Source organism: Dasypus novemcinctus, chromosome X, assembly GCF_030445035.2.
Source record: "Dasypus novemcinctus isolate mDasNov1 chromosome X, mDasNov1.1.hap2, whole genome shotgun sequence".
Taxonomy (NCBI): Eukaryota; Metazoa; Chordata; class Mammalia; order Cingulata; family Dasypodidae; genus Dasypus; species Dasypus novemcinctus.
In genome coordinates, this window is record NC_080704.1 from 178,557,031 (window position 1) to 178,571,316 (window position 14,286).

The window sequence follows — 14,286 nt, forward strand, 5'->3', positions numbered from 1 at the left end:
ACATCACCAATACAACTTTACACTTTTCCCTTGCTTACACAATGGCCTTTCCCCAACACTAATACTTTCCTCTAAAGTGAACTTAACCAACAACAAGTAACTAGAATAAGAAGATAAAAGTGACAAAGAGAAGATATAACACCTGTGCAAAAATAACAACTAATTAACCTCCAAGAGCAGACAAAGAAGCTAAGGAACTGATTAAATTCGTCAAAATAAAGAGATGACCAGAAAGCAACAAAAATCTACGAACCAAACCAATAATCAGGAAAACATGGCTGAATCCAATCAACAAACCAATAATCACGAAGGGGAGCAAAACTTGGCACAAGCAATGAAAGATCTCAGAACATTTATCACCGACAAAATTGATGCAGTAATGAAAGAGGTTAACAACATGAAGACATCACTTGGAGGGGAAATTGCAGACATACGCAAAAACATAACAGATATGATGGGAATGAACACCACAGTTCAAGAAATCAAAAATACACTTGCAGCAAATATCAGCAGACTAGAAGAGACAGAGCAGAGAATTAGTGATGTGGAAGACAGTACATCAGAAATCAAACAGATAGTAGAAGGGGTCAATAAGAAGATAGAAAAAATCCAATTAGGATTTAGGGACCTGAATGACAATGCAAAACGCTCAAACATACGTATTATAGGCATTCCAGAAGGTGAAGAGAAGGGAAAGGGGTCAGAAAGAGTGTTGCAGGAAATAATGACTGAAAACTTCCCAAATCTACTGAAAGAGACAGATGTACATATCCAAGAAGCACAGCGCACTCCACAAGTCATAAACCCCAACAGGCCCACCCCAAGACATATACTTGTCAAATTATCCAATGCTCAAGACAAAGAGAAGATCCTAAAAGTAGCAAGAGAAAAGAAAACCATCACATACAAGGGAAGCTCAATTAGATTAAGTGCTGATTTTTCTTCTGAAACCATGGAGGCAAGAAGACAGTGGTATGATATAGTCAAGGTACTAAAGGAAAAAAATTTCCAACCAAGAATACTCTATCCAGCTAAACTAGCATTCAAACATGATGGAGAGTTCAAAATATTCGCAGACAAACAGAAACTGAAAGAGTATACCAACAAGAAACCTCCCCTTCAAGAAATTCTAAAGGGAGTTCTGCAGGAAGAAAGGAAAAAACAGGAAAGGCAAAGTTGGAGGAGAGTATAAGACCAACAACAACAACAAAAAAGACAAAAAAAAATATACAAACAAAATATGACAAACACAAATCCAATCAAAATATGGCTAACACAAATAATTCCTTGATAGTAATAACACTGAATGTCAATGGATTAAACTCACCTATCAAAAGATTCAGACTGGGACACTGGATAAGGAAATATGACCCATCCATATGCTGTCTACAAGAGACACATCTTAGACCCAGAGACGCATGGAGATTGAAAGTGAAAGGCTGGAAAACAATCATACAAGCTAACAATAACCAAAAAAAGGCAGGAGTAGCTATATTAATATCAGACAAAATAGACTTTAAATGTGAAACAATTGTGAGAGACAAAGAAGGATACTACATTTTAGTCAAAGGGAAAATCTGTCAAGAAGATCGAACAATCATAAATATCTATGCCCCTAACAAGGGTGCCTCTAAATACGTCAGGCAAACGCTGGAAAAACTAAGTGAAAGAATAGATACATCTACAATTATAGTGGGGGATTTTAATACACCACTATCAATTCTGGACAGAACATCTCAAAAGAGAATCACCAAAGACACAAAACATCTGAATAGTATATTAGAGGAGCTCGATCTAATAGACATATATAGATCGCTACACCCAAACACAGCAGGATATACATTTTTCTCAAGCGCACATGGATCATTCTCCAAGATAGATCATATGCTAGGCCACAAAGAAAGGCTGAACGAATTCAGAAAGATTGAAATCATACAAAACATTATCTCTGACCACAGTGGAGTCAAGCTGGAGATTTGCAAGGGAAAGAAGCCCAGATTTCACACCACGATTTGGAAATTAAACAACACACTCTTAGAAAAACAGTGGGTCAAAGAGGAAATCTCAAAAGAAATCAATGACTACCTTGAAACAAATGATAATGATAACACAACATACCAAAATTTATGGGATGCAGCAAAAGCAGTACTGAGAGGGAAGTTTATAGCCATAAATTCATATATCAAAAAAGAAGAAAGAGCAAAAATTGAAGAACTAACTGCACATTTGAAGGAATTAGAAAAACAACAACAAAGTAACCCAACAGGAAGAAGAAGGAAGGAAATAACAAAGATAAGAGCAGAACTAAATGAAATAGAAAATAAGAAAGCACTTGAACAGATAAACAAGACCAAGAGCTGGTTTTTTGAGAAGATTAACAAAATTGACAAACCTTTAGCAACACTAACAAAGAAAAAAAGAGAGAAGATGCAAATACACAAAATAAGAAATGAGAAAGGCGATATCACCACTGACCCCACAGAAATAAAGACTATCATAAGAGGATATTTTGAAAAACTATATTCCAACAAAAATGACAATCTAGAGGAAATGGACAAATTCCTAGAAACACATAAACAGCCCATATTGACAAAAGAAGAAATTGATGATCTTAACAAACCAATCACAAGCAGAGAGATAGAATCAGTTATTAAAAATCTCCCAACTAAGAAGAGCCCAGGGCCAGATGGCTTCACAGGTGAATTCTATAAAACATTCCGGAAAGAACTGACACCAATCCTGCTGAAACTATTCCAAACCATCGAAACAGAAAGAACATTACCCAACTCCTTCTATGATGCCAACATTACCCTAGTACCAAAGCCAAACAAAGACATCACAAGAAAGGAAAATTACAGACCAATTTCTCTAATGAACCTAGACGCAAAAATACTTAACAAAATACTTGATAATCGTATTCAACAACACATTAAACGAATTATACACCACGACCAAGTGGGATTCATCCCAGGTATGCAAGGATGGTTCAACATAAGAAAATCAATCAACGTAATACACCATATAAACAGATTGAAGGAAAAAAATCACATGATTATATCTATTGATGCAGAAAAAGCATTTGACAAAATACAGCACCCTTTCTTGATAAAAACACTCCAAATGATTGGAATACAAGGAAATTTTTTGAACATGATAAAGAGTATATATGAAAAACCTAAAGCCAATATTGTTTACAATGGAGAAATCCTAGACTCCTTCCCTCTAAACTCAGGAACAAGACAAGGATGCCCACTGTCGCCGCTCCTATTTAACATTGTCTTAGAAGTACTTGCTCGAGCACTGAGGCAAGAACCAGAAATAAAAGGCATTCAAATTGGAAAGGAAGAAGTCAAAATTTCATTATTTGCAGATGACATGATCCTATACATAGAAAACCCTGAGAGATCTACAACGAAGATTCTAGAACTCATAAATGAGTTTAGTAAAGTCGCAGGTTATAAGATCAATGCGCAAAAATCAGTAGCATTTCTGTACACCAATAATGAGCAAGATCAGGAGGAAATCAAGAAACAAATACCATTCACAATAGTAAATAAAAAAATCAAATACTTAGGAATAAATTTAACTAAAGAGGTAAAGAACTTATACACTGAGAACTATACAAGATTGTTCAAGGAAATCAAAGAAGACCTAAATAAATGGAAGACTATTCCTTGTTCATGGATAGGAAGACTGAACATTATTAAGATGTCTATCCTACCAAAATTGATCTACACATTCAATGCAATCCCAATAAAAATCAATGCAGCCTTCTTTAAGGAACTAGAAAAACTAACTATGAAATTTATTTGGAAAGGAAAGAGACCCCGAATAGCCAAAGACATACTGAAAAAGAAAAACGAAATTGGAGGAATCACACTACCTGACTTCAAAACATACTATAAAGCTACGGTGGTGAAAACAGCATGGTATTGGCATAAGGAGAGACATATAGACCAATGGAATCGAATTGAAAGCTCTGATATAGAACCTCACATATACAACCACATAATATTCGATAAAGCCACCAAACCCTCTCAACTGGGAGAGAGTGGCCTATTCAACAAATGGTGTCTGGAGAACTGGATAGCCATATGTAGAAGAATGAAAGAGGATTACCATCGCACACCTTATACAAAGATCAACTCAAGATGGATCAAAGACCTAAATATAAGAGCCAAGACCATAAAAACCTTAGAAAGCAGTGTAGGGAAACATCTACAGGACCTTGTAATAGGTAATGGATTTATGAATATCTCACCAAAAGCACGAGCAGCAAAAGAACTAATAGATAAATGGGACTTCCTCAAAATTAAAGCCTTCTGCACCTCAAAGGAGTTTGTCAAGAAAGTAAAAAGGGAGCCCACACAGTGGGAGAAAATATTTGGCAATCATATATCTGATAAGAAACTTATAACTTGCATATATAAAGAACTCCTACATCTTGAAAATAAAAAGATAAACAATCCATTTAAAAAATGGGAAAAAGACTTAAACAGACACTTCTCCGAAGAAGAAATACAAATGGCAAGAAAGCACATGAAAAAATGCTCCAAATCTCTAGCTATCAGGGAAATGCAAATCAAAACCACAATGAGATACCATCTTACACCCATAAGATTGGCAGCTATGAAAAAAACAGAAGAATACAAGTGCTGGAGAGGATGTGAAGGAAGGGGAACACTCATCCACTGCTGGTGGGAATGCAGAAGGATCCAACCATTCTGGAGAACAGTATGGCGGTTTCTCAAACAACTAGCCATAGATTTGCCATATGACCCAGCAATACCACTGCTGGGAATATACCCAGCAGAACTGAAAACAAGAACACAAACCAATATATGTACACCAATGTTCATAGCAGCATTTTTCACTATTGCCAAAAGTTGGAATCAACCCAAATGCCCATCAACAGACGAGTGGATCAATAAAATGTGGTATATACACACAATGGAATACTACTCGGCTGTAAGAACAAACACACTACAAACACATGTGATAACATGGATGAATCTTGAGAACCTTATGTTGAGTGAAGCAACCCAGACATTGAAGGACAAATACTACATGACCTCAATGATATGAAATAAACAAGCTGCCCTAGATAGCAAGAGACTGAACGATAGGCTTGCAGGAAATCGGAGGGTGGAGGAAGGATATGAGCCGATGTCTGCAGGGGTGGAATTTAAGACGAGATGGTGGTAAGTATGAACACAAAGAAGAGATAAAAGGGGGGCAAGGGGTTGCCTTTGCTTGGGGCTTTGCGGGTTTGAGGGTGGCTGGGGAGGGACGGGTGGGTAACGTTGCCCAAAAGTGGGGGGAGGGAGGGGTAGCATACGAACCAGGAGAGGGTCAGGTGTTGGTGGAGAGTAAAATGCCGAGAAAATCATATCAAAATATAATAAAGAGGGTTACCTGTTTAGAATGCTCGGAGGGGAGGGTCTGATGCAGGACGGGCTCCTGGGGAATGTCTAAATGCTCATTCTGCCAGAGTGGGTGACACCATGGGGTAGAAACCCAAGTAGTGAGAGTGGGGGTGGACCCACATCCTGGGGAGGACTAATGCCATCCAATAGAGGGAACTGTATCCCTCGAGAGAAAGGGTGGCTCCCAGGGCATTGGGGCAGTTGAGCAAGTTAGGCCCTGAACACTATTCCATCTATCTCTGGAAGTGGCTCCTCAGGAAACGGAGGTTGGCTATCACTGAGGGCACTAAGGTGGAAGGGAAAATGGACGTTAAATGTGTGGAACCAAAGTAAATGGGGGGTAAGAGAGGAGTTTCTTGAGAGTACACAAGGATGGATATAAAACATGTAATATTACACCATAACATATAGGAGATGACAGACTGATAATGTAAACCATAATGTAAAACATAGGATAACTAAAAATGTAAAGAACTGTGTATCCTAAAGTATGCACCATAATGTAAATACAGATGTCACCTTGTTAGAAAGCTAATGTCTCAGACTCTGTACATCACTTTAAGTAAATATGATATGAATAGGGCGTAAGAGTATCACTGTGGAAGGGAAAAGGTTTTCTGGTGGATGTGTGGGAGTGCTGTATATTATATATATACATTGCTGTGGTCTAGGACCCCTGTGAAGAAAAGCTGAATAATTAGGGGGGGGGGGGGAAATAGGATGTGGAATTTTTTCAAGTCAACATTCTTTATCTAAGTTCTTTATCTAACTTTATCCAAGTTCTTTATCTATCCTTTAAACTCATCGCTATATGCCATTCCCTAGTAAGGGACCATGACATTATATTGGGCTTCAAATTTCGGGGAGTTCTGGATCACAGAGTGTTTCAACAATGGCAATGGAGGGATACTGGTATGGGATACCAATGACAGATGATATATGACTGACAGGGAGCTGTACAGAACATATGTCCAGGGTGCATGGTAATGTTTGGATATACTCATAGTGGCAACAATTAAAAACCACAGTAGGGGGGGTACTGGGTTCCCGGCCAGTGGTGCTCTGTCGTGGTCCCTAGGGGAGCAGCGACAGTCTCCCAGGTACAGTGGTGGGGACCGGGAGGGAGTGAGGGTTCAACAGTGAGCCCCTGATACTAATGACTGTGCTTGTGAGCTGATAAACCCAAAACAATAACAAGGCCTAGAGCAACTTTGTGCCTGGGAATTCCCTTCTGTCAGCCTTCATGTTACTCAAATGTGGCCAGTCTCGAAGCCAAACTCAGCATGTAAATGCAATGCCTTCCCCCCAGCGTGGGACATGACACCCGGGGATGAGCCTCCCTGGCAACGAGGGACCACTATCAACTACCAACTGATGATGCAACTGGAAAATGACCTTATATGGAAGGTTCAATGCGGATCAGCAGAATATCCATGTCTACATAAAATACCATGACTTTAAAATGCTGTTTGACCTAAAGTAAGGGGGAAATGGAAAGGAGAAATGAGTTTATATGGCTACGAGTTTCTAAAAAAGAGTCTGGAGGCTGGCAGAAGGTTTGCCCTCATGCACAACTGAGCAGAGTCAGAGAGACAGATAAAGCAGATACAACCCCCAGATATTGGTTCCTTTGAGGGCTAAAGAGACCCATGGGAGTTATGGTCATGGCCGATGGGGTTAACTACCAGGGCAGATGGCCCCTCTTTGGAAATGGTGTTTATGTGTGATGAATCTGGACTCAGATGGGATCTCCCTTCATAAGACTTTCATGCTAATGTGCTGGAGGTGCAGTTAATGTTGGGGTTTAAGATATATTTAGGGGATTTGAATCTCTGGACTGACAATGTGATAGCCAGATCCTGAGCCTCAACAGACTCCAGCACCTACAATCTGATTTATTGGACTTACCACACTCAGCTAAGATGGAGGTGAAGAAGGACAACCACCACACCATGGAGCCTAGAGTGATTACAACTGAAAATGGGAGGATTGCATCCAGCATCCAGGTGGAATCTGAGCCTCCTCTTGACATAAAGGTGCAATGGACACAACCAATCCAGTGTCCACATAGAAGAGGTGGCATTGGATTGGGAAAAGTGGACATAATGGACAAAGGGTATGGGGAAAGGCAGGAAGAGATGAGAGGTGGAGGCGTCTTAGGGACATGGAGCTGCCCTGGATGGTGCTTCAGAGGTAATCACCGGACATTGTAAATCCTCACAGGGCCTACATGATGGAATAGAGGAGAGTATGGGCCATGATGTGAACCAATGTATATGAGGCGCCAATGGATGTGTCATGATGATGGGAACGAGTGTTGTTGGGGGGGGGGGGGAGAGGGGGGATGGGGGGGTGGGGTTGAATGGGACCTCACATATATATTTTTAATGTAATATTATTACAAAGTCAATAAAAAATAAAAAAATTAAAAAAAAAAAAAAAAAAAAAAAGAAAGGCAGCTTCATTATGAAGGTCAGGCTGTTAATCCAGTGAGGCAGTCATGCCTGGCTGCATGGAGAAGGATTACAGCTCCAGGAAAGCCTACGCAGTCTTTTGCTAAAGTGATTCAAGGTGTTAATGAACCCTATGTGGAATTTATTGCCAGACTGACTGATACGCTTACTAAGACTATTGAAATTCCTGAAGCTAGAGAGTTAATCCTGCTAACGCTCGCTTTTGATCAAGCTAACAGTGAGTGTAAGAAAGCTATCTGGCCTATTAAGGCCGCAGGTGGGTCTGTCCTTGATTATATAAAAGCTTGTCAGGACATTGGTTCAACCACCCACCAGATGGCAGTGTTAGCTTCAGCTATGAGAGGAGGAAATAACCCGAAAAAGAAAGGGAATTGTTTTAAGTGTGGAAAAATTGGACATTTTCAAAAGAATTGTCGGTCCTATGTCAATCAAGCAGGTAGAGGACCTCGTACTCCATCAAAAATTTGTCCAGTGTGCCGTAAAGGATATCATTGGGCTAATGAATGTAGATCAAAAATAGACTGGAAAGGCACACCTTTAAAATCGGGAAACTGCTTTGCCGGCCTAGCTCAGGGCCCTCAGACAAAAAATATGAGCCTGGCCGACCAATTTCCTGTCAGCAGCGGTCAGTATCATTCATCCCAGTCTCAGAGCTAAGAGTGGCTACTCAAGGTAGTGCTGCTGTTGATCTTCCATCCACTGAGACTAAACTGATAACTTCAGAGGGAGGCATTCAAACAATTTCTACAGGAGTAAAAGGCCTTTACCTAATAATACAGTAGGCATTGTAGTTGGAAGAAGTAGTTTAACTATGAAGGGATTGTTGGTGCAAGTAGGAATTATAGATAGTGATTTTACAGAGGAAATAAAAATAATGGTTCAAGCTGTTAATTCTATTCAAATACAAAAAGGACAATGAATTGCTCAATTATTACTGCTTCCTTATAATAAACCAGCTACTCTTCCTTTTAAAAGGAAGGGGGGATTCGGATCAACTGGAAAAAATATGTATTGGCAAACTTTTGTAAATGATGATAGACCTGAAACTACAATTACAATTAATGGAAAAGCATTCTTTGGCTTAATAGATACAGGAGCAGACGTATCTATTATAGCTAAACGTTATTGGCCTCAATCCTGGACTTTGCAGAAAGTACCTACAGTTTTTACTGGAGTTGGTACAATGACTGATGTCTATCAAAGCACTAATATTTTTGATGTCTTAGGCCATGATGGACAAAAATCTACTTTACAACCTTATGTGGCTGATGTGGGAATTAATTTGTGGGGCCGTGATTTGTTAAGTCAATGGGGTACTTTCATTCATATTCCTACCTTATTGGAGCAGGCTAAAACATTATATATGGATATGCAATATAATACTAGAAGTGAAGGAGATAGGGGGGGAATTGGATTTCCTTCCAGTTCATCGGATCCTGAACAAGCAAATTTATCTTAGGGGCCATTGAAAGAAAGGGCAGTCCCATACCAATTACTTGGCTTACTGAAGCCCCGGTATGGATAGATCAATGGCCCCTAACAGTAGGAAAATTAAATGCCCTACATAGTTTAGTTAAAGAACAGTCGGAGCAAAAGCATATAGAACCTTCTAATAGTCCTTGGAACTCTCCGGTATTTGTTATTAAAAAGAAATCTGGAAAATGGAGCTATAAATAAGGCCATGAGTCCTATGGGAGCACTACAACCGGGAGTTCCCCAACCATCAATGATTCCAAAAGATTGGTCTCTTATTATAATTGATTTGAAAGATTGTTTTTTCACTATTCCTTTACATCCTGCTGATAAGGTAAAGTTTGCTTTTTCTGTGCCTTCGTTTAATAATCAGGCACCTATGCAAAGATATCAATGGTGTGTTTTACCTCAGGGTATGATGAATAGTCCGACCATATGTCAATTATTTGTATACCAACCTCTTCAAAAGTTACATGATCAATTTCCTGAAGTGATGATTATCCATTATATGGATGATATATTATTCGCTCATGCTTCTGATGAAAAATTACAACAATTATTTGTTATGGCAGAAAACATTTGACTGGAATTTGGGTTACAAATAACCCCAGAAAAAATTCAAAATGAAGCTCCATTCTCTTACTTAGGCATGAAATTGTCTAAAGGGTGTATTACACCTCAAAAGGTGCAAATTCATAGAGATAAATTAAACACTCTTAATGATTTTCAAAAACTTTTAGGAGACATTAATTGGATTAGGCCTATGTTAGGAATTCCTAATTATATGTTAACTCATTTATTCCAAACTCTGCAGGGGATTCAGACCTTACTAGTGTACGTTCTTTATCTGCAGAAGCAGAATAAGAATTAAATTTAATAGAGGAAAGAATTTCACAAGAACAGTTGACACAAATTGACCCTGGGAAAATTGTAGATTTAATTATATTTTCCACTGTGCAATCTCCCACAGCTTTACTGTGGCAGGAGGGAGTTTTGGAGTGGATTTTCCTACCTAATAATAAACAAAAGAGATTACAAACTTATTTACAAAAAATCATTAATATATTGGCAAAAGGACGTGTGCGCTTAATGCAACTTAAAGGGTCTGACCCTGATCGCATTTTTTGTGAGTTATCACAGGAAGAAATTCATCATTTATATGTAACCAACCCTCAATGGCAGATAGCTATCAGTGACTTTCAAGGTGTTATTGATAATCATTTTCCTACTTCAAAATTACTTACTCTCTTACGAAAAACTACTTGGATATTACCTAAGATTATAAAATCTCTACCTTTAGAAAATGCATGTACAGTGTTTACTGATGGCAGTAGTAATGGGAAAGCAGCATTTGTTACCAAAGGAAAAGAACAGGCTTGGCAGACTCCATTCACGTCTGCTCAGCGTACTGAACTTGCTGCCATCATTAAGGTGTTAACAATATTAAGGAACCTTTGAATATTGTCTCTGATTCTGAATATGTATGCCTTACTGTTAAGCATATTTAAATGGCTCATATCTTTGTTACTGATGAATTATCTCAACTTTTTGCTGATTTGCAACATCTCATTAGATTAAGACAGCATCCTATTTACATTACACATATACGTTCTCATACCTCTTTGCCTGGTCCTATAACAGCAAGTAAAGCTCGAGCTGATTTATTAGTGGGGTGTTTACAAAGTGCTCGTGATTACCATGCTTTAACTCACATTAATGCTAAAGGCCTGCAAAATAAATATCAAAAGTTAACAAGACTACAAGTGCAGGAAATTATTCGTACTTGTCCTACCTGTGGACCACTAACAGCAGTGCCTTTTCAGGCTGGAACTAATCCCAGAGGCCTGACTCCTAATCAATTATGGCAGATGGATGTTACTCACATTTCATCCTTTGGTAAACTATAATATGTTCATGTTTGTATTGACACTTATTCTCATTTCATGTGGGCTACTGCTCAAAGTGGGGAATGGTTTCATCATGTTCGCTAACATCTCTGGTCTGCTTTTGCTGTGATGGGATGCCCTCTAAAAATTAAAACTGATAATGGACCCTCTTACATTAGTAAATCCTTTGCTTCCTTTTGTGGGAAATATGCTATTGAACAAGTTACCGGCATTCCCCATAATCCAACAGGTCAAGCTATTGTTGAAAGATGCCATCATACTCTCAAGACAATGCTTTTAAAACAAAAAGGGGGAGATGATGGTATGATATCACCTAAAGATCAATTGGCTAAAGCTTTATTTACCTTAAATTTTCTTAACGTTTATGATTCTATGACACCGGCTGAATGTCATTTTGGACAGTCTCAAAAATCCACAGAAATTGCAGAATCTGAGAATCAACCAGTATTTTGGAAAGATGTTTTAAGTAATGAATGGAAGAAAGGCAGGGTTAAAGTATGGGGGCGAGGTTATGCTCTTATCATTTCAGAAAATGGAGAAGAAATCTGGCTTCTGGCAAAAAGGATTAAACCTAGGACTGAAGAAGTGGAGTCTTCTACACATATGGATCCTACTGATAGTGAGTGAAACTGGCAATGGTAATGGTAATTACACATATTGGGCTTATATCCCTAATCCCCCATTACTTTGAGTGTTAACCTGGAAACATCCTTCTTTTCCTGTCTATTTAAATAAAACTCATATATTTCCTGGACCCGTGGATGATAGGTTACCACTTAAGCCATGAGAAGAAGGAAAAAGGATTTATAATCTCCTTCTTCCATTTGATTTCCAACCTCTTTGCATTGGCAATCGCCCACCATGTATGGCTGTGAAAAATAGAACTATGATCAATTTTAGCCATTATAATACTAAATCTTTGGTAACTTTATTCCCATCCTATCAATACCAAGAATATAAGTATCCAAGTTATAGTTGTCCTAAGAGGAATGCTGGTGATATGCAAAGATGGTATGAATGCCATATGGGAAGAGGATCTGTCATTTTTAATGATTCCTATGGAATAGTTTGGGAAAGTGTCCCTATGGGGAATCCCAACAAATATAAGGACAGATTTATTTGGTATGGTATAAATAGCATGGGACAACAAATTAGTAATATGCAGTATCCCTTTCATGAATCCCTTGATTTGGATGAGAAAATAATTTTTACCAAAAATAATAGTGATTGGAAAAATATAGGAAAATGGGCTCCTTTTCCATGGTGCAATAGCACTGGAGTCCATGATCAAAAACAAATATGGAAAGTCTTCTTAGGAGTGGTATCTACTTCCAAATGGAAAGGTAATAAAAGTATGGATGGACAATATTTACAATTAGATCAAATTCATCATTTTCAATCATGTGTCAGAGATCCATATGTGTTTGTGGTAGGGAAGGCTACAATTACTGAAAATGCTTTATTTTATAAGGATGGGGCTTTGTATACTTGCTTGTCGGAGAATATTTTACAGAATGGAGATATTATCACCATGGCTCACCGAAGACGAGGAGTGTGGATCCCGGTGAAAATGAATCGGATGTGGCAGTCATCACCTGAAAGTCATCTTCTTTTCCACCTGGCTCAAGGACTGTTGAAATGATCTAAGAGATTTTTGGGACTTCTCATAGCTGGCATTCTTGGCTTCATTGGTGTCATCACTGCTGCTGCCATTGCTGCTGTTGCATTGCATGAGATGGTGCAAACACAGCAATATGTGCATGATTGGCACAAGAATGCAAGTGATTTATGGCATAGTCAGGAGCACATTGATGAAGGACTTAATAACAGAGTTAGTGATTTGGAATCTGCTCTTTTACACTTAGGAGACCAAGTTCATAATTTGAATTTGTTAAGAGGATTGAAATGTGAATGGAATGAAAGTAATTTTTGTATTACTCCTTTGGATTATAACATTTCTATGTTTCAATGGAATAAGACCAGAAATCATTTGTTAGGACACAAAGGAAATATGTCATTAGAAATTGAGGAATTGCAGAAAAAGATTTTAGAAATGTCTCATAATCAGATATACGTAGATAATGATAAGGACATCTTTAATGATTTGATTTCACATTTAAATAAGTTTAATCCTGTTGATTGGTGGAAGTCTCAGCATTTCTTATCTGCCTTATGAATAGGGATATGTGTATTAATCCTGTTGCTCATGGTTGTCGCTTGCCTGGATAAAGGTGTTTGCCAGAGATTGCACCATGTGGACACAATGGGACAGGCTAATAACTTAGTACTTGCTAAAACACTACAATAGTACCCTGAAGACAGTGAGCTTGGCTGGTAGTCAATGATGGGTAAGACCCTCTGGGGGGCAACCTAAGACAGGCACAGTCACCCTGACTAAAACAAAAAGGGGGAAATGTGGGAAACAAATGCATGTTGTTTCCATGAAGGCTGGTTGCTTCCATGACCACTGAGTCAAACTGTCCCTTATGATTATTGGTGCGGATCACAATCTTGGCTGGGAAAGCACACCTGCAGGCAGAACAATAACATATAGAACAGAATGACCTGAGTAACAAGATTTATGAGCATAGTTACTGATTTTTATAATAATAGTTCCAGTAAAGTTTGTTGGTGTTCATAATTCACTAGTTAATATAGAATGAGGTAAGGATAGTAGGTAACTTGATTTTGTGCTGAATGTCTCGTATGTTAGGGGTATATATACTAGCCCCTCAACTCAATAAAGTTGTCTGATGAGCTTGAGAAATCAATGCTCTCAGATCCCCTGAACCCAATCTTTCTTTGTCTTTCGTTCCCGATACCTCGGGTCACTGACCAAGACTCTGACAGTCCAGAAATTCAAGTCCCCTAGATATATCTTAAACCCCAGCACCAAATACAATTCCAGTAAAGTAGCATGAAAGTCTTGTGAAAAGAGATCACATATGAGTCCAGTTCCATCACGCAGAAACACCAGCTCCAAAGAAGGGCCAACTGACATGGCAG

At 38.6% G+C, this 14,286-nt stretch overlaps 1 long non-coding RNA gene across 2 annotated transcripts; it reads left to right on the forward strand.

The window, feature by feature from the left end:
• The first annotated feature begins 10,288 nt into the window (after positions 1–10,288).
• LOC139438163 (uncharacterized) lies at positions 10,289–14,070 on the forward strand. 2 transcript variants are annotated; one of them, XR_011647985.1, is made up of 2 exons: positions 10,289–11,899; positions 12,782–14,070. It is a non-coding gene; the product is annotated as an uncharacterized lncRNA (long non-coding RNA). The 2 variants fall into 2 exon arrangements; XR_011647984.1 differs by having other exon boundaries at positions 12,794–14,070.
• Positions 14,071–14,286: the final 216 nt, after the last annotated feature.